This window comes from Stegodyphus dumicola, chromosome 5 (genome assembly GCF_044657685.1).
Source record: "Stegodyphus dumicola isolate Sdum_Otavi_A_Nest chromosome 5, ASM4465768v1".
NCBI lineage: Eukaryota > Metazoa > Arthropoda > Arachnida > Araneae > Eresidae > Stegodyphus > Stegodyphus dumicola.
Window position 1 is genome coordinate 144,504,038 of NC_140772.1, and position 21,992 is coordinate 144,526,029.

Consider the following 21,992-nt stretch of genomic DNA (forward strand, 5'->3'; position numbering starts at 1 on the left):
TTTATCTTATATTTTAAAGAGAAAAAAATTACAATGAAATAAGCTATATCCCTTAAAACAAATATTAATTATCCTAATAAAAAAAATTAGCCAACTTGCCGTTGAAGAAAAATAATCATCCAAAACTTTTCAATATCTTGTAGGGTTTATATTTATTTTAACTAACATTTATTTTAAGTTTAAGCTATCTTTCCTGTCAAGCCTTTACTTTCCTCTAGAATTGTCAATGCCAGAGTATGTAAATTGTAGTAGAACGAGCAGTATATTCAAATTTTAGCAGAAATAAGTTGAGTTTAAATAGAAGGGAAACGAGATTGTATGTGTGCTTCTTGAATCGCTAACGTGAAGGTTGCTAGGTATTGTAGAAATTTAAGAACCGCGCGTTTCGGCCTGTGTGCCTATCTCGGCAGTTCGTTGAATCGTTCAACTGCTTAATCAGTAAGCTTGCTGAATCTCAGCTGTATTTTAGAACGCGGTTAAGTTAGTTACGATTTCACAGCCTGATAGGTAGTGATCTAGTTGTTTATTCATCTTGTCATTAATTTTTAGTTTCACAGTTCTGTTTTTGTTGAACTGCCGGTTCAGCGTTGTTTGTGAGCGTCAAGTGAACGCAGCTGTTATTTCTAAAGTGGAATAAAAATGGATTTAAACCCTTCTTACGAGTTTGTGCAATTTACAGTTCATAGCAGTCACTACCATAGTTGCTGACAAGTTGGGGCCACCCAACACCAGAATCTTACAAACAGTGAAATAAGCAAAAAATAACATGAAAGCAACTCAAAACACATAAAATTCCGCCCAGAATTTTACGCTACAGAACAACTTTATCAATAAAAATGTATAATATATATATAAATGAGAATGAAATATGCCAATCTCTTAAAAAACAGTGACATAAGAAATACGATGAAAAATTGTTGCCAAACGCATATTTCTAAAAGAATGAAACTATTCAAAATGATGCGATTCTATTAAAAATCTATCAATAACAATAAGAAAGGAAAATTGTTGCCAAAATCACATTTTTAAAGATGCGAGATGTGAGAAGTGTACTCGGAAGCTTCTCATAAAATTTGTTTAAGAATACAAAATATTATCATTTTTCCAAAATTCTTTTTGTAAAAGCAGTCGCAAGGATGAAAGTTTAACGTATCCAAAAATCAAAGAAAACTAAACTGTATGTTTTTAAAAATAAACTTTTTTAGAAAAAAATCCTGTTAAAAAGGTGTTAAGCTCACTTTGCTAAATAAATTCCTATTTAATCGATTTATTGAAACACTAAATTTATTTTTAAGTTCGTAAAATAGGTAAGTGCCTACGTTTCATGACGATGTGAAAATGGAGCTTTCCTATAGCCCATTATGTCTCAAAATGACGCGATTTCGTCACAAAACATAAAATAAAAAAAATTCGAATTTCGAAAAAATCGCTTCGAGGTGCACTGGCTCTTCTCTAGATGCACCTATGTACCAAATTTTGTAGCCTTGGGTCTATTAGCTTACGCGCAGCGCGAAGACACACACACAGAGACTCTTTCTTTTATTTATATGTAGAGATTTATAATATTTGTGATAATATTTGTTGGGAACAGTTATAAAAGTGAATCGACGAAAATGCCGTTTTGAAATTAATAGCCGTTCTGGGCTAACGCCCTTTGGACTAATAATTACTTAATTCACAACAAAATATATATGTTTAACAATGTTCAGTATTATTGAAATATATGATTACAGCTTGTATTTTTAACGCACTGTTTTGCACTAATATCTTTGTAGAGCATTTAATGTAACGCATAATTATTATTTCATTGATTTAGAGTTTTTGATATTTATTTCGATAGTTTTTGCTGTTTAAATAAAAATTAAATTTTTTACTGTTGAATTTTCGAGGTCTGAATTATAATTCTTCATTCTAGTCAAATTTATCGTATGCTATTCTATGCTAACAGAATTATATTTTTAATTTTATTTGGTGTATTCAGTTTGTAATGCATTGTTGTTTAGTTTGTTTTCCTGCATTTTTAAAAACTGCTTATCTTCATTCAGGGCTTGTATCAATATTTTATATTCAAACTCCATTTTATGAAATTTTTTAATTTACCAAAAACCTTAATTAGTACCGTTCTTCGGTTAAAAATATTGGTTATGTGTTAATCGTTTAAATGTGACAAAGCGTACAAATGTTACCCGTTTAAGGGAGGATTCATGAAGGATTTTATAAAGGAAACTAATCCGTATTCACATTAGATACAGGAAAAAATAAGAAATGAATCTAGCCCGCTTACTTGGGATGGAACGGGGATCAAACTACCATCATTCAGCAGTTTTAACCACCCGGTTACCCGGAGAACTCCCTGACGAAAGAAATCCAAGCAAGGATGCGAGCGAAGAGGTGGAAAGTAAACGTATAGTACAAAGAATTTTATGTAAAGATGGAGGAAAAGTACGACAAAGTTATCGCATTAAAAGCATTTTTTTTTTTTTTTTTTTTGGTTGTTTTGCCAAATTTTGGGATTTTCTGCTTTTAAATTATTTTGCGAAACTTACCGTGTGGTAGACAAAATGATGGTTACATTCGCTAGATAAAGTTTATGGAAAAAAAAACCAAAACAAAATGGTGTTGCGTTGCTCTTAACTTTATTAGTCCAAAGGAGCAATTTGCCCAGAAGGACTACTAATTTCGTTTTGGCATTTTGCGTTGAAAACCTTAAATTTCGGTTCACTTTTCAAATTTTTGCCACCAAATATTAGATGATAAAGAATTTGCAAAGAATATATAACAACATCCTTTATCGTAACCCTCATACAGCCTCAGATATAGTCTAAACAGACTCTAGTTTGATTCCACAAGCTATTCTTGACCGAGAACTAGAAGGTACATCTTGGTTCTTGAGAATTGAAACGCGATTGATGGAATTGCGATTCCTTGAATTTGGTTTCTAACACATGGCTAATTTTCCCAATTTACAATTAAGCCCTATTTTACTTAATTACATAGTCTCCTTAACTATCGGTTGAACAAAACTATTAATTATACAAAATTTATTTGCTTCACGAGCCTTTTCATGCTTTTTGCTTCCGAACGTTTCGGCTCCATTCGCTCCAGTTGTTTGGTTGAAATCTTCTTTACATTTAAACATAGCAGCTTAATAACGTTGGACTCAGTTCTTCAACCGGATGAGCCCACCAGTGGCCGAGCGGTCAAGTCGCTGAACACTGGTAGTTCGGTCCGAGGTTCGAGTCCCGCGAACGGGCTGGCTGCATGGTCGTTTTCGTGGTTTTCCCCCATGTGTAACGGGTATACGATCCAGTTTCCCTTAGAAAGTCCTCCACGAAGGCATTCTTTCCCTTAGGCAGATAGCCCTCGAGGCTTTGCCATAATCACACACACACACTTCAACCGGATGATGAAGTTACGAGATTTCGATGCCCACAACAAAGTTCAGTTTAAATTGAAAATACAACCCGATTTCTCAAGCTGATAATTAATGTTAGCGAGAACGCATTCGGAATGAAAACGGAATTCGGAACCTATTCGATTCTCCAGTTCCCCAAAAAAACTTTTTATCAACCCTTATACCCGTTTTCAGCACACATTTAGTTTAAAAATGTCAGAATTATAGACACCACAGAGATGTGTTCGATTAGAAAGGAATCAATCAAAAATTTCTTCAGAAGTTTTTGAATTACGTTGCATACTGTGAACTTCGAAATCATAGTTCGGACTTAAAACAAAATGTCATTTTATGAGTTTCACTTTTCAAGCTGTAGCCACCCAATTTTACAGCCCTGTATTATATTTAAAGAAATTAAATAATGAAAAATCTGCATAAATGTACGTATGTTTTTTGCACTCTGATAAAAAAAAGGTACCTAGAGCCATCCAATTTTGAATAACGTACGTTTCCACCTGAAAATGGGCATCTGGAAACAATTATTAACAAACTCGACGATTTCAAAGCGAGCCGTTGTACGGGAAAAAAAAAAAAAAAATTATCTCAAGTGCGCGAAACTGTGTAACGGAAATTCTAAAGATAGGTTTATTTAAAAATTATTTTGGGATATTACTGTTGAACTGAATTTTATGGTTTAAGTGCAAAGGACATGATATTTAACAAATAAAGGTAACCCACAAAACGTTAAAAAAAGCCCCTTTGGGCGTAATGTAACCCACAAAACCCTTTTACATTTTTATATTTTATTGATTTGATTTTTTATTCATTTTTTGTATTATTTCTTTATTTTTTTTATTTTACGAATGTTAACGAGTGTTCAAAAATAAAAATCACAAATTTTAATTCTTAAAAAGTTCAATTTTGATTAATGTGATGATCGCCTTTTATGTATGTATTGATGCAATTTTTAAATATTTAGTATAAAATTACTTAAATTAATTCCGAAATCATTTCGTTCAAAAATATTTTCGTGGTAAATTATTCACTTCTTAGTAAGAAGAGAGAAAGGTCTGTATTTTATTTATTATTATTGTTATTTTTTTCTCATTTTCTTTATAATAATATATGGCAGTGCCATTTTGTGGTAACGTTTGCAAAAAGGTATTCTAACACATAACTTATGCGGGCAAAAAGTATATTACGTGACTAAATAGAACGAGATGTTTTCACTTACCAGGCAGTGTTATTTAAAAGCAATTAAGCTGAAACACTTTGACTAAACATTAGCTTCCCCCGACACTTTCTTTAATATTAGCTAAAAAAATTGTGACCAAAGCCTTGTATGTCTCCAAAATGTATGTTTATGTGTAGAATTAGTCTTAAAGGAAATGCATCCAAGCTGTGTTTTCTTAACACCTTAAAAAGCAAAGAAAAAGATCGACAATAATAACAAAAGGTAAACAAATTCGGAATAAGAAAAAAGAACTGATATTTCTTCATACCTCGAAATATTCGGCACTTATTTCCTTTCAGTTTATACAGAATTCGAAAGAAAATTCTTATCAGCATTTCTCACAAATGTAGACTATAGAATTCTGCTTCAGTATTTGAGAAGCATGAAACTTTCTTTTCATATTATATGAAAAGGTTGTATCTTTTTGTCAGTGTGCCACGAAAATAATGATCAGCTTTCTACCTAGTGAACTAGAACTCCATCCAATCCGCTTAAACGAAACTTAATTTTATTTAGATTTATTATATAGTGTACAGCAAGACGTAATATGCTTTTTTCTATCATTTCGTGAAAGAAGGACCAGATAAGACTTCGAGAAAGTTACTTCGACTGCTTCTACAGGAGACGGACATGCAGTATTACATTTGACCATGACAGAACGTTGAACAGAAATTCCAAAAAGCAGACCTCGTTTCAGGCAGATGATGGAAAAACTCAAAGACATGGTCTATTTAATTATGTCAAAGCACACTAGGGCTATCTGCCTAAAGGGAGGGATGCCTTCATGGAGGACTTTCTAAGGGAAACTGGCTCGTATACACGTTACACGTAAGGAAAATCACGAAAACACCCATGCAGCCTGCCCGTTCGCGGGATTCGAACTTCGGACCGAACTACCAGTGTTCAACGACTTTACCGCTCGGCCTCTGGTGGGCACCTCAAACACATGAAGGATGGAATGTAAGATCATCTAAAATGTTTCTACACTCATGTCCATAAATTAAGGATAATGCAAAATCCGGCAAAGGAAGAGTTAGAAGCAAAACAAATTTGACTTATTTGTAAAGCTTATTTATTAAACAAAAGGTAAAGAACAAAAAAAGATGCTATATGTTTGATATTATTAAAAAAATTAGCGATTTTTTCTCCCTGGAGCAAATTACAAAAAACCAATATTACATGGTTGGTATGATTGTTAATGCATTGTATGTCTCCCAGACGATGCCTAGGCATGCTGAGTATAAAATTATCGATTTGATCTTGGGGTGATATTGTAAAGATCTTAAGTTTTACTAAAGTTTATTTTAAATCTTTACTATCACTTCTTATTTTCTACTTCCGGCCAGAATTAAAAGCGTTAACTTATTTATGCAAAGTTTGTCTGGCGAACGCCAAGTATTTAAGTTGTGGCCTTTTGCCAAGCGAGAGAGAGGAAGCAGTGAGTCAAAGCAGGCCGCTTACCTTAGAAGTTACGCAGTTGCTGTTTGCCTTCCAGGCCAGAGGTTTTAATCCTCTTGATAAATTCAAACGTATTGTAGTGTCCACAGTCTCTGTACTACATACGCTTCCTGTTATTATAAGGCCAATCTTCCACGTGTATTATTCTAAATTTAAATTAGAGTTTAGTTTTATTTTTATACTTTTACGTTAGACCCCAAGTAGCGGGCCAGTGTATTCCGAAGTACGGAAGTTCTTGTATATAGAGAAAAATAAAGGGTTTTGTATACCCTTCGTCTGTATCCTGTCTACTTACCACAACTAGTGAACATAGCTTTAGTAAGCTCTCTGTTCCGAGTCAGGTCATTGTATGTTCCCGAAGAAGGTAAGAAGGAACATTGATCCTGATAGTGGCGCCCAACGAAGAAGAATAACCATGGCCGAATTTCAAGAAGAACCTGTGCTGCCTGCAGAAACGGCTCAGAATCCAGAAATGCCAGCTCCCGCCCTGGAAGGATTTGGTTACATCGTCCAGACCATGCGCGCTTCGATGAAACCAGAAGCAACATTTAATGGAAACTCACCGGTAACCAGTTTTTTGGAAAAATTGGATGACCATTTCATGCTCTACCCCGTGCACGACTTTCAAAAAGTTACCTTAGCTACCAGCGCTTTGAGGGGCCAAGCGCTTAACTGGTTCAAATGTATAGGCAGAAGTCTCTTGGGTCAAGCAGGAAGTCCCACCTATACTTACGAAAATTTCAAGACTGCCCTACTAAAAGCCCTCCCTGTTGTAAGGGATCGTGCGAAATTAGAAACGGAACTTTTTAGTATATATCAACAAAGAATCGAAAACCTCTCGAGCTTTATTTTAAGAAAAATTCACGTTTTCAAGCTCTTGTATGGAAACCGTCCTGATCCTGAAATAATTCAAGTGATTTTGCCGAGGTTACTACCCCAAGTGCAAGACTTTATTGAATTAAGAAATCCGACTACACTGGAAAAGTTATTTGAGCTAGCAATCCAGTTTGAAAGTAGAAGAACGGCGGACGTCGAAAGAAGACGCCAGTATCAACAGCGAAACCAATTTGGTACGCCAAGACTACAGCAAACTCAAGCACACGGCTACGGAGAAAAAGCGAATCAGTGGGCAAGGAAACCCGAGCATTCAAAAACAGCCGGCGAACGTCGACAGTTCAATAGCAACCCAGGAAAAAAGTCTCAAGGCCAGTGGAAAAAGAAGGAAAGCACGGAAAGGAAAAATAATTTAAACTAAAACGGATTTCTGCTGACGAGAGGGTGCGGAAATCCGAAGGTCACAAAAACCCCTCTTCCTATAAGTTAAATACAGTAATGGTGAAAAATCTGACTCTTCCGAAGATTGAAGTCTTGGTGAATAATATCCCAGCCACCGCACTCCTGGATGCAGGCGCGCAGTGTTCCTGTGTGGCAGAAGATTTTTTTAGAAAGTATTTTCGGAAATACCGCATATATAATTCGGATAATACGACAGTGTTAGCGGCGCAAGGAGAACTATGTAAGTGTATAGGTAAAGTACCGCTATATGTCCGTATCAAGGACGAACAAATAAAGGTGATGTTTTTTATAGTAAAGAATCTGCAAGCACATTTAATCTTAGGGATAGATTTTCTTTCAGACGCACAAGCAACACTGGATTTTAATGAAGCGTCTCTTAAGCTGACAATGAAACCAGTTCGTACTGAAAAGGCTGAACCGCCGATGGTAAATCTTGACCACCTGCCTAATGACGAGCAAGAAAGAATCCGACAAGTGGTAAGTGAATTTGCTTCGTTATTTAGTGATATTCCAGGATTTACTCAGGTTACTAACCATAGTATTGACACCGGAGATGCATTGCCAGTTCGTCAAAAACCATACCGGTACGATAAGAATAAGGAAAAAATTATAGAATGGCATATTACCGATATGCTACGTAAAAAGATCATAACGCCCATCTCAAGTAGTTATGCTAGTCCGGTGGTTTTATGTAAGAAAAATAATGACTATCCTTTGGAGCATCCAAAAAGGTGGAGATTCGCTATTGATTACCGTAAATTAAACTCCATAACTAAATATCCGGTATATCCGTTACCGATCATAGAAGAAATTTTAAGGAACATAACATCCACCAAATATATGACGACTTTAGACTTAACGACTGGTTATTTTCAAATAGGGATTAGGCCTGAGGACGTGCCTAAGACTGCTTTTATAACCAAGTCTGGCACTTATGCATTTTTGCGTATGCCGTTTGGCCTTTCAGGGGCCCCAGCAACATTTCAGCGATGCATGGACATTGTGTTAAGACCTGTTCTTGGAAAGTCCACATTTATCTATTTAGACGATATCATTATTACTAGTGATAATCTCGACCAACATGTACAGGATTTAAGACAGGTGTTTTCTTTATTAAATGAGGCCGGTCTAAAAGTTAATGTCGAAAAGTGCAAATTTGCAGCACTTGAATTAAAATATTTAGGTTACAAAATATCTCAGAAAGGAATAGAGACAGACGAATCAAAAATAATCGCTGTACAAAAGTATCCGACTCCAAACACCGCGAAGAAGCTCTCTTCTTTTCTAGGACTTTGTTCATATTATAGGTCCTTTATAAAAGATTTTGCAGCTATTGCTGAACCATTGTTAAAATTAAAAAGGAAAAAGGCAAGATTCTCGTGGACGGCCGAAGCCAATAGTGCTTTCGAAAAATTAAAACAAGCATTAACGCAAGCCCCTGTGCTGAAATTTCCTGAAAAGGATGAGAATTTAGAAATTTCAGTGGATGCTTCGGATTATGCGGTAGGAGCGCTACTTTCGCAAAATCAGCAGCCCGTGGCATTTTTTAGCCGAACTTTAAATCAAACACAAAGAAACTATTCCGCGACCGAGAGAGAGGCACTTGCAGTTCTGTTAGTAGTGCAAAAGTTCCGAGTCTATTTTGGAAAGGCGCCAATAACAGTGTACTCTGATCATGCGGCGGTAACTAGATTGTACTCAGGGAAAAACTTATCCCCAAGGTTAATAAGATGGGCACTCAAGCTACAAGAATATAATCTGGTAATCAAGCATACCCCCGGAAAGGAAAATATCGTAGCAGATGCCCTATCCAGAATTAAAATAGATGAAGAAGGTAATACTGTAAAGGTGGCAATGCTCACAGCATGTACAATAAATTCCCGAGAAACTGTAATAACCGAACTGGGTAAGGATCCTGAGTTTGGAAGTATTTATGAGTATTTGAAGGATCCTGAAAATTTTAGCCACCAAGATATTGTGGCGATAAGAAATAGGGCGGCCCATTACGAACTAATAGATGGTCTATTATTCTATACAAAAACTACGAATTCCAACAATGAATTTCGACCTGTTGTTATCCCAGCTAGTCTTAGATTAAATATCCTGCAGGAGCTCCATGACAGCCCTTTAGCTTCTCATGCTGGTATTCGAAAAACTATCCAACGCGTACGCGAGGCAGTCTACTTTCCTGAACTGCAAAAGTTAACAAGGGCGTATGTCCAGTCCTGCCCAACATGTCAAGCAGTTAATTATATTAATTTCCGCCCGGCCGGGTTTCTAAATAGTATTAAATCCGAATTTCCAAATGAAATAATTGGCATCGATTTATTGGGCCCTTTCTCAAAAAGTCAGTTAAATAAAAGTCGCTATCTCCTTGTTATGGTTGATCATTTTAGTAAATGGACCGAAATTGTTCCCTTAAAACGAGCCTCCACGAAATTAGTTACTGATTCTATTTTAAATAAATATATTTTAAAATACGGGGCGCCCCTAAAAGTTATGTCGGATAATGGTCCTCAATTTGTAAGTAATATATTTGAAGACATGTGCCAAAAACTGGGCATACGTCATTTAAAAATGGTCCCGTATCGGCCGCAATCAAATATAGCGGAACGGGTCAATAGAAATATAGTGAAAATTATCCGTAGTTATGTTAAAAATTTTCATAAAAGCTGGGATAACTATTTCAATAAATTTGCTTTCGCCCTTAGGACCGCAAAACATGATACAACGGGCAAAACTCCTGCTGAGTTATTTCTAGGCAGAAAGATTATAACACCGTTAGATAAATTATTTTATGTGCAACAAGGAGCCCCAGAATTTAAAATGGGTGATATAGAAAAATTAATTAAGGAAGCAAAGAAGAATACTGAAGTTGCACAAAGAAAACAGAAGCCCTATTATGATTTGAAACGACGGGTAGTAACTTATAAAATAGGGGATGAAGTTTTAAAAATTAAGCATTCACTTTCTTCAGCACCAGAAGATAAAACTGCCAAATTTTTTCCACGATTTGAAGGACCATATGTTATAGAAAAAATAACTCACGCTGTAGTAGTGTTAAAAGCCAGAAATGGTGAAACCTGTTCCGCAAACATTGATCAAATCAATCCCTACTTCGATCGTAATAAAATGCAAATCTTTTCAGATCTTTTGCAGGATCCGGCACGGTAGACACCGCAGGTACAAGCTCCAGAGGTGGAAAAACGACAAGTACAAGGGCAGGCCAATAAGAGACAGAAGCAAGTGAAAAGAAAATTGCCCCGCGGAAAAATTCAAGGTAACAAGAAAAAGAAGCCATTCCACCGTCCAGAAAAGAGAGTTCACGAACACCCCCAGAATGAAGAAGCGAGAAGGACGACGTATGGGAAGAGAACCAGGAGAAATGACGGCAACTATAACCCGGCTCTAAAACGGAAGATCTAGTCATCCGACAGAACTCTCCGCAGCAAAAGTCGCTGAACTGCGGAAGGGCCATCAGCGGCGGAGGAAAAAGTACAAGGAAAATTTGAACGGCCACCAACGAGGTCCAAGCAAGAACACGAAAGAAGTTTCCCGGTTCCGCCAAGACCAGCTGCCATCAAACGGCCAAGACCACAAGCAGAGGAGAAAAGGAAGGTATTCAAGGGTGGCCGAACTGGTGAAAAAAGGAAGCTTCCAGAGGAAAGCACTGAAGGGCGAGCCCGTACAAGAAGGAGGATAAATCAAACTACTATCTGCAGTACCTTTAAAGACTGGGCCCAGAAAAGGATGTCTGAATATTTCAAAGATAAGTAAAATTTTATGTTACTTTGCAAACTTAAGTTAATCTTTCATTCTTACTGCAAGTGGCAGATTTCAAGAAGTTTTACCTCATGCGAGGCCTACCTTTATCGCCAAAAGGGCGAGAAATGAGTTGTGACCGATTTTCGTATTATGTTTTTCAATTACTCGCGCGTAAAACTAAAGTTGATGTATAATAGCGTTGTGTAAAAACTTAAATATTGTAAAAAGTTATTGTATAAATTTTATTTAAAACATTCTAGCAAGAAAGAAGTTTTAGTCTGAAAGACTTTTTGAAATGTATTATTTCAATGTAGAAAGAATTGGCACTTGTTTTGAAAAGAATAGAAGTTAACAATGTACTACTAATGTATGTTTTCAAATGTGTAAAATTAACGGCATGTTGATATGTTCTTATATACATGTGAACTGTTATTTTAAATGTTAAAAAATACCGTGATATGGTAAAAGTGAAAGTGATGTTAAAAATTTGTTATTCGTGTGACTGTAAAGACTAAATCATGGCGAATATGTGTTAAAGGTTGAATGATGTAGTTAGGCTCTCTGACGCTACACTTCAGAGTTAGCCACTTTCAGAATAGTACCTCAGGGTTTAGAGTTGAAATTAGGGTGTGTTAAGAGGTCTCGTTATGTTGAATTTTAACACGTTAGTGTTTTGATTGTAGGAGGAAGTGTGGCACACGTAGACAGAAACACATTCGTGTTTGGTGTTCTTTTACAACACATGTCAGAGAGCACGGGGAGAGATAATTAAATAGTCATGAATGAAATAAGAATGTTAAGAGAAGTAGAATTGTATATGTTACTTGCCATTTCATTGTGTAATATTTCATTAAACTAGTTTTCCTTCCAGATCTCTGGAAGGAACCAGAATTGAATAAAAGCTCCTGTTTAGATGCAGTACAGATGAAAAAAAATTCTTGTATATCCTGGGAGCTGCTATTGTAACAAATTTCTTTCTTTTAAATTTCTAGTTTCTAACGAAGTTATGATTGTAAAAGGTTGGCCTCGCGTTAGATTCTAGAGCTAAAAGTTTTCAACAAGGTCGTTTTAGACCTCAGTTTCAAACTAATTAACTCTGGCGGGAAGTATGTAAGGATCTTAAGTTTTACTAACGTTTATTTTATTTTAAATCTTTACTATCACTTCTTATTTTCTACTTCCGGCCAGAATTATAAGCGTTAAGGTTTTTATGCAAAGTTTGTCTGGCGAACGCCAAGTATTTAAGTTGTGGCCTTTTGCCAAGCGAGAGAAAGGAAGCAGTGAGTCAAAGCAGGCCGCTTACCTTAGAAGATACGCAGTTGCTGTTTGCCTTCCAGGCGAGAGGTTTTAATCCTCTTGATAAATTCAAACGTATTGTAGTGTCCACAGTCTCTGTACTACATACGCTTCCTGTTATTATAAGGCCAATCTTCCACGTGTATTATTCTAAAGTTAAATTGGAGTTTAGTTTTATTTTTATATTTTTACGTTAGACCCCAAGTAGCGGGTCAGTGTATTTCCGAAGTACGGAAGTTCTTGTATATAGAGAAAAATAAAGGGTTTTGTATACCCTTCGTCTGTATCCTGTCTACTTACCACAACTAGTGAACATAGCTTTAGTAAGCTCTCTGTTCCGAGTCAGGTCCTTGTATGTTCCCGAAGAAGGTAAGAAGGAACATTGATCCTGATAATATTACACCACTCAAAAAGCAATGCTCTCCGAAGTTCCGGTAGACATGTAGGAGAAGGTTGACGGGCTGCAACTCGTCGGCCAAGCATGTCCCACACGTGCTGTACTGGATTCAAGTCCGGTGAGAATGCTGGCCAGTCCATACGGGGAATATCCTCCGATTGAAGGCATTCGCTTACGATGTTTGCACGGTGAGGACAGGCGTTGTCACCCATAAATACAAATTGTGCGCCCATGGCGCCCCTAAACAAACGTACATGTTGTTCCAGAATGACATCCCGATAGATTTGGCTTGTCATGGTTCCAATTTGAACATGCAGATCAGTTCTGAAACCCAGAATAATTCCACCCCAAACGAGCACTCCTGCACCACCCTAACTGTGTCGTTCAATGATGTTTTCTTGGTGGTAACGGGTACCTGGAGCTCTCCATATGAAAGTCCGGCGAGAATCGGACTGCAAGCTAAACCTGGACTCGTCGGAAAACATCACACAAGCCCACTGTTGTGGTGTCCACAATGCATGCTCTCTACTCCAGGCTAACCGCAGGCGACAGTGAGTTGTAGTAAGTGGAACGCATCTGACAGGTCTACGAGCAATGTTTCCTAAGCGTCTGTACACGTTCTGCCTTGAAATTGTCGTACCAGTAGCTGACGAGACAGGTCTGAGGCTGTGCTGCGCCTGTTTCTTTTGGCAGTAACTTCCAAATACCGATCCTCATGCGGCGTTGTAACTCTGGGGTGACCTGTGCTGTAACGCCTACTCACATTACCATTATCTTGTAATCGTTGCCAAAGCCTGGAGATGACACTCTGGGCAATTCCAAGTTCGTCTGATACTTCCAGTTGGGTACGCCCACATTCCAGACGGCCGATAATTCTACCACGTAAAAAATCATCCTAATGCGTCCTTTGTGTCATAAATATTCGGTTATTGCACTGAAATGCTTACAAAGCGCCTGCGAACAATTTTACTTCTTTGCCTGTATTCCTTATATATCACTCTCTTACACTCTCGTTGTGACGTACCATCGGTGTCATCTGGTTACTTCCTGAAATTTGCATATGATTCTTGAAGATGTGTATAGTGATTTTACAAGTGATATGTTTATTTTAGAGCTCGATTTCCGCGTGACTCCGAATTATCCTTAATTTATGGACATGAGTGTAGTTCATAATAGCTCTCGAATAAATGGTGCACTTTTAAAACTAAGTAAATTCTTAATTTTAGATGTATGTTAAATTTTTCAGAAACACCGCACAAAATTATTTGTCAATGATATTCAGTTGAAAAAAAGTTTATGGGACAAATATTAAGAAAAATTTATTATTAAGGTATAAATAAATTGTAGTTTTTTTATATTAAATCATATTATTTCATATTCATATTATTTAAATATGAAATCGTAAAACGCATTTCAAGTACTTATTTAAAATTCAAGTGTACAAACTTTTTTAAAGTTTCCTTTGGCCTAAAACAACTCTCAGCTTAGAAATTTAATTCAAAGAAAAACCTTATTTTCCAAGCTCTAGGAAAGAGTTCTTTAAAATCTTCAGAATAATCTGCTTTGCAATAATTGTCAAAACTTAATATGATGATTTCTGCCTGAGTGGCTTTTGCTTTACACGAATTCGTTCTGCAAAAAATATACTGAAAGAAAATTAATATATGTTAAGAGAGAGATTTTCTGCAAATGATTCTTTTGTACTCAGGACGCTATTTAACGTTGCTTCTGTATTCACATAACCAAAAATTTTGTAGTCTTTTTTAGTAAAACAAGGAAATAAATCTGATCACAGAGAATCTGCTAAATTCCGAATTTTAATAAGTTTGATTAATTCTACTGAACACTAAATTGTTAATCTTTGGATTATGGTAATTTGGCGATTTTTTGGCGAAAATTTGGCGACCAACCCTGTTATAGCAACCTGCTAGTTTTTTTTTCGGACGCCATTTTGTTTTCACGAAGTAAAAGCAATTTTTTTTTAACTCCACATTTTTTTCCAACAATCTGCTAGCCGAATTACGCTTATGCTAGAACTTATGGAACAAAAATGCTTAATCATGACGAAGATTAGGTGCGAAATTAGGAGAAAGTGTAGAATCGCCATTGCTTGCCGCATTTTTAAAAAGTGTACATACACGGTATCCATGTACACGTCGACCTATTTTCACTTAAAAAAATATCCCAGAATTGCGCAAAAATGGCATTGCGCACACTCTTGACTTTATCCATGTACACTGCCAAAGTCCTAGCTAGTAACCTTTATCGCCTTATCAAAATGTCTCCAAACTACCTGTTACCATATTCCAAAGATTAGCCCACTAAATGTTTTTTTAACCTATGTGAGAATAAATAGTACTAACAAACAGCCATTAATTTTCTTCTGAACATTTCTTTATTAATATTAGTTAAAAAAAGACGGCAGATTTTTATATAATTTGATCATTATTATCATATTTTGCCAATTTTAACGAAAACAAAATTTAAGTTTTTTGTACGTATAACTAACTATAAGGGACCTCTTGAAACTATTTCTTCTTATAGTAAAGGTCTTATCTCGTTATAATAGTTACAAAATATATCGTTTATAAAAAGCGATTTGCAGTTTTCCATTTGATTATTTTTAGAAGTTTACACTATTACTGTTGAAAATTAGATTTAAATTATAACTGAAAAACTGATTTTCAGCTAAAAGGAAGGCGTGTGTTTTTACTTTAAAAATGACATAATAATAAATTAATGTTACTTTAATTTTACAGTTTTTTTTTTTTTTTTTTTTTTTTTTTTACAGCATTCGCTGTATAACAGCACACGATTTTTGCTATTAACTTTTCGAGAAACTGTTGTAATAGTTCACCTCTAATTTTAAAAATAGAGAAGGTTCTATTTTTAAAATTGGTTATGTTTGGTTTACTTAAGAGCATAAGGGCTATCTGCGGATGTATATGGATGGTTTCGCGAAGAACTTTATGAGAGAAACTGGCTTGCATCCACGTTATACATGGAGAAAACTACGAACACGCCCATGCAGCCAGCCGTTTTGATCGCTAGTAGCCGTATTTATAAGATTAACCTGTACAGACCCAATTATATGCACAGAACTCAGATTCAGTTTAATTAAGGCCCAGATGAATATTTTAGTTTGGTACTTAGAAAACTTAACATAATCAGGTACAAGTTATTCCCATTACTCTTAAATTTAACTGTCTCCGCTGAAATACTTTCGCTCGAATTTCGCCGAATCTGGAATATACGTCTTAAAAATCTGTTTGTAATCAATCGAATACAATCTTTGAATGCTAGCAGTTTCCTTCAGATTTCAAATTACAAGCAACACATGCTAATTGCTATTTTTTGTACTATTTTCGAAGCACTAGCCCACGTTTAAAAAAAAAAATCACAAAGAGCTTTCCGGTGCAAAGCTCATATCATGGTTGCGCTTTGAAATAGTTTAATTACACAGCTAGCTTGATGGAAAAAAAGGATGAATTTATTTCAGTATTTATCTTAAGGAAATCTTTATGAAGAAGATGAAACATAAATAATCAAATGTCAGCTATGTATTTAAAGAATCTATGTAAATATGCTAAATTCATTTACATCTATTCAGTTACTATTTTTGAAATTTATGCTTTATTTATTAATCTCCGTTTATCTATTCAGATAGGGAAAGTTTAAAGGGCTACCAAATACAAACTGCAGATTTTACAAAATTTAATTAAACTTTTCATGTTTCGTAGAAAAACACGTTTCTTTCTATATATATATATTTTTTTTTCTGTTGGGAGAAAGTAAATATCAATTAAACTTCCTTTGAAAAGAAACATTTTTGAAAGCTTTCCTGTCATATTGAATTTTCCGAATTAAATTGTTTCCTTACTTATAGTTTCCATATATAACTTTCTATCATTTACCTAAATTCTCACAACCGGACCCTTCGACGTAATTTCACAGGAAATGCACTGCTTACTTTTATTAGATAAGGCTCTGGAGCGACGTGAAAAGTTTAAAAATTTCCTCGGTTAAATGCTCCATAAAATGCATGGAGATAAGGAATTTTGCTAATACAATTTTATGCATAATGCATTTTCTAATTTTTGCACATGTTCCTTCAATCTCCAAACGAATCTGCATTTTTAGAAGATCACTAATTTTTAGAAAAATATTTAATACAAATGATGCGATGGGATTTATATTATTAAAATCATTGGCTTATTTTGGAAAACAAAAAATGGAGTTTACTTCTAAAACGTAGAAGCCATATTGGTTAAAATAAAAGACCTTCTCTTATATAAAAGACTCCTGAATCTAATTTTATTCAAACTATCCTAGCAATAACTTGAAGAAGAAATTGTAGGTGTTCCGAAAGGAAGATAAATAATTAAATGAAAGTAAATAGTAATAGTTTAAACCAGGGGCTCTGAACCTTTTTGGCCAACCTCTTTCACTACTGCTAGACATTCTTTCCCACCTTTTTTCCAAAACTCGAAATATAAATATATATTTTATTAAATTTAGGTTATTTGTAATGCGCTGTGTAAAATGAAACGAGAAAAAGTATAGAAAATGTTGATAAATACTAAAATCTGAGTACAAACAGCTTTTTACATTCATAAACTAGAACTGATATGTAAAAGGCTGATTGCATTCCGCCCCCTAAAACTATAAAATTGCCCTTTCTTTAAAAAGTCTAAGCAGATAATTGGTGTATTTAACTCCGCCAGATCTGAGCAGTGAAAATGCTGACCATAGGTAATTCGCTTCTGGCGGACCTTAGCGAATGGCCTGGTTTCATGGGAATTTTCGTGATTTCTCCGCGTGTAACATGAATACGAGCCAGGTTACCTTAGAAAGCCATCCACGAAGGCATTCCTGCCTTTAGGCAGCTAGCACTAGCGTGCTTTATCAATAACTAATAAATCCAATCTGATCAGTAATTCTACGAAAAGTCGAATTTATTCAACTATAATCGAAGCAAAACTGCCAAAATGATAACGGGTGATAGTAATTATTTCCACATCTCACTTTCTTAACCTTGACATATGACATAGACTGTTATAATATGACTACTTATCAAAGGAACTTCAAATTAAAATTTTTTAATTTCATCCAGTTAATATCTGCTGCTATGGATTCAGAGGATGAATAATTAGCGATAAAATTTTGGTGATAAAACGATAAAAAGTTTTCTTCCAAAAATGCAGCTACCATCCAATATAGCTCTGTAAAATAGGTGTTTCAGTCACCCATTATTCGGCAGACTGGCACTGTGCTCAGTTCTTTTTGTTCCCTAAATGAAATCTCGCATTAACGAACATAATTTGAAAACATTTCAGAAATTCATAAAAGTGAAAAGAGAGAAGGTGTATTCTGATTTGTGACTGCTTTTGAAGGCATCCAAAAACTTTACCTGATAGCCAACACGCTCTTGGCCGACAGACTTGGACAACCATGTTATCAAAATTTTCGTTTTGAAGGTTTTCCTGAGGATTAAAAAGGCTTAAATTTGAAGGATAGATTTGTGAGGTTGTAATATAATAAAAATAATTTGATTTTACATAGCGTCTTATTGTAATCTTACGGTAGTTAATGGGCTCTTAAATTTTGATAAAATACTCATCATACGAAAGGGTACCTTTTCTTATGATGTGCATTTTTTCTAACATAAAACTTTTGCTTAATATAAAGAATGTACAAAAAAGTAGTTTCATTTTCACAGGCTGCTATTGTGTAGTTTATTAAGTAAAATATTAAAATCTCAAGTGTATTTCGCCGTATTAAGGGAAAAAAGCTTTGTTAGAAAGGATGTAATTACATTTTTTATTAAAATATAATTATTACTGTTTTCCCCTTTTTGCTCCTGTAATAGCCGATTCCATCTTCGAAATGTTATCAAGTAAATCTCATTTGAATTTCAAATCGGCTTCCATATTTAATTTTTATGCATTTAACCTAGAAGAGTCTTTTTGCACAAAAATATTATGTAGAACAGAAGTATTTAAGTTCCCGATGGCTTTTTCTGCCTGACAATGTACGCATTCCTCCCGCACAACCAAAGATCAAGGAAAGTTGTTCTTATTGAGGGTAAATTATAGAATTTAGGCTTCTTTAGATTTGACAAAGTACAGAAGGATCTATGAGAAGAGATACTTACGTAGAGAAATTTCATAAATTAAAAAAAACTGACCCGTATTCACATTACATGTGGAAAAACTACCTCGAAACCACGAAAACTTCTATGCAGTCAGCCTTTTTGTCGAAATTTGAACCCGGATCGTACGAGTGTTCAGCGGTTTTACTGTTCGGCCACTATTGGGTCACTTTAATCGACGATGCGTAAACAGGAAACGTGTCTCATTATCGTGCAACTGTCACTGGTTGCTAATTAATTAACTCCGTTTCAAAATTACAAGTTAAAATGAAAAGTCTATATTTTTATTTTCGTAGATGCTTTCTTTATCCTAGTCTCTATAGAGCGGTTCAAAGAGATAATACATTTTCATTAAGCGAGTCGAAAGGGTTACTGAATTTTTAATTCTTACTATTCAAAGTGGAGTTCAAAGTTATTTAGTATCTTTGTAAACTACAACGCTATTTATTGAACTAAACATTGGTGAAATTTAAATCAAGAATTATTTAATTTTATAGTTTATATATTTTGCTTTTAAAGCAAACATCAAGCGTAAAAAGCAGAGCTCTTGAATGACTGCTACTGTAGAAATTCCGAGTAACTAAAGTTTTCTAAATTTTAATTCTGTTATGCACAGATTATTGCATATAGGTATGCATATTACTGTAAAATACATATACCGGAAAATGCTAAGATTTATTAAGAAAACAGAAAATAGAATTAAAAACATATATTTAAGTTAAAAGAGAATATTCGCAAAACACTAAATATTAACTTTTGGATCACCATGAGTTGATCTCAGTACACTAGGTAGTATCAATTAAATAAAACTGCCGTCACATGGATTAACTTTATGAAGTCTTTGCTAAAACTGTTAATCCTCCTGTATTCTTCAGTAAGCAAATAACCTAACATTTTCTAACTTGATGTTAGAAAGAAAACGTTAGAAAATTTGACGTTATAAATAGAGAAGTAGGGGTTAATTAGAACACTTTGACTGAAGTTGTCAGTAGCCTTTTCAAGAAACCTTTTTGCTGTCTCTAACTAATATAATGACTACCACGTGGAAAACAGAACAAGAATGATAAAGTTGTGTTAGGATAAAAAAACTGGAGCAAAATGTACTAAGGTGTGGGAGTAATATCAGCGATGAATTTCTCATATTTGCGTTACACTTGAAAGAAGCCATGAGGATTCCATCATTACGAATATCAGAATTAAACATGTTAGGTCACACTGCACAGATTCACACCCAAATTTCTTTTGCAGATAATTTTTGATAGAAAATATCAAATTTTCAATCACGTTACGCTCATGAATTACCTAGTAGAAGAAATTGCTGAGCAATGGTAGTTCAATCCAGATTCGATTCAAGATGAACGGCCTGGCTGCGTGGGTTATCCATCATCTGCAACGTGAATAAGAGCCATCTTTCCTTAGAAATTTCTCCACAAAGTATTTTTTCCTCAAGCAGATGATCGGCCCACCAGCGGCCGAGCGGTAAAGTCGCTGAACACGGGTAGTTCAGTCCGAGGTTCGAATCCCGCGAACGGGTTGGCTGCATCGGTGTTTTCCCCATGTGTAATGTGTATACGAGCCAGTTTCCCTTAGAAAGTCCTCCACGAAGGCATCCCTCCCCTTAGGCAGATAGCCCTCGAGGCTTTGCCGTAATTAAATAATCTAATCTAACCTAACCTAACCGTAAGCAGCTGGTTCTCCCATGCTTTACCATAATCGACTAACAATAGCAACGTTCGAATGCAATGCATTTGTAAGTTTTAAAAGCATGTTTTTCTTTCTTATTATTATAAACTATTCCAAAATCAGAATAATTGGTTAGGCAGATAGCCCTTATGTGCTTTGCCATATTCTGATAAACTAAGCTACAGATAGATAAGTTTTGCTTGCTTTGTCATTTATAACGGTAAGAAAAAATGAAATTGTCGACTTTCTCAACCTCAGACTAACTCATTATTAAGAGATATCAGTAATTTAAAGCACCTGAATTAACAATATTCATCATCGTAATCTCTAGTTTGTCCTTGAGAAGTAACCGAATGCCTAAAACTTCAAAATATTAATAGTTCGTCCCAGATTTTCTATCAAGCTAAATAATCAGCAAACTTAAGCTAATTTAATATGCACCATGATCATTGTTGTTCCACCATGATCATTGTTTAGTGAAGATTATCTACCATGATCACCATATAGTTAACATGGTTTTGTTAACCTTATGGGGATCATAAAGTTGTTGACCTGTTTGCTTCTGAAAGCTCTTACAAAGGCAACCCTCCTGAAAGCAGATAAGTATACATGAGTATAATATCCCTAATCCCAGCCCCTAAGACACAGAAGAAACTCTTAGTATACTATATGTGATATGTCTAACCCCCCAGTGCATAAGACAGAGAAGAAACTCCTTGTATATATATCATTAGATTTAAGGGAAGCTGAAGTATATTTGTGTAGACGGGTTTCTAAAAACTTTATATTCTGCCTCTTTTTCAGAGCCATTTAAACTTGCGCAAGTGAGCATAAATAGTTACGAAAATTTATGTATTAGTTTGTGTATCGAATGACTTTTTGGTAAACACTATTTGGTAATATACTAGTATCTCTGATAATTTGTTTTTGGCAGAAGACTTACAAAGTAGAATTTTTTCCCCTCTCAATGCATAAACTCTTTAAGATGATCTGAGAATTTAAATGAATATTAAACAAATTTTTATTTCACATGTCAACTCAGCTGCTAGTTTTATGAAAATATCTCGCAAATGTTAGCAATTGATTAGTTCCTTTATTAAAAACACATTCCGTCAAACATTAATTGTTAGTTACTTGCTTTATTCAGAAACATTACCGTCAACATTACTGCTCAAAAACATTACAGTTCAAATTATTATCGTTCTGAAAAAAACTGTTGTTGCCAATCGTGAAAATACATTTTAAATAAAGTTAATACGTTGCGTTTACACACACTTTACGCTTACGTTAATCTCGCACATACACGTTTTTAGGCTTA

At 35.1% G+C, this 21,992-nt stretch overlaps 1 protein-coding gene across 1 annotated transcript in view; it reads right to left on the bottom strand.

The window, feature by feature from the left end:
* The window catches only part of LOC146997260 (inositol polyphosphate-5-phosphatase A-like), a 202,156-nt gene that overhangs the window by 30,517 nt on the left and 149,647 nt on the right, over nt 1-21,992 (bottom strand). The window lies entirely within an intron of this gene.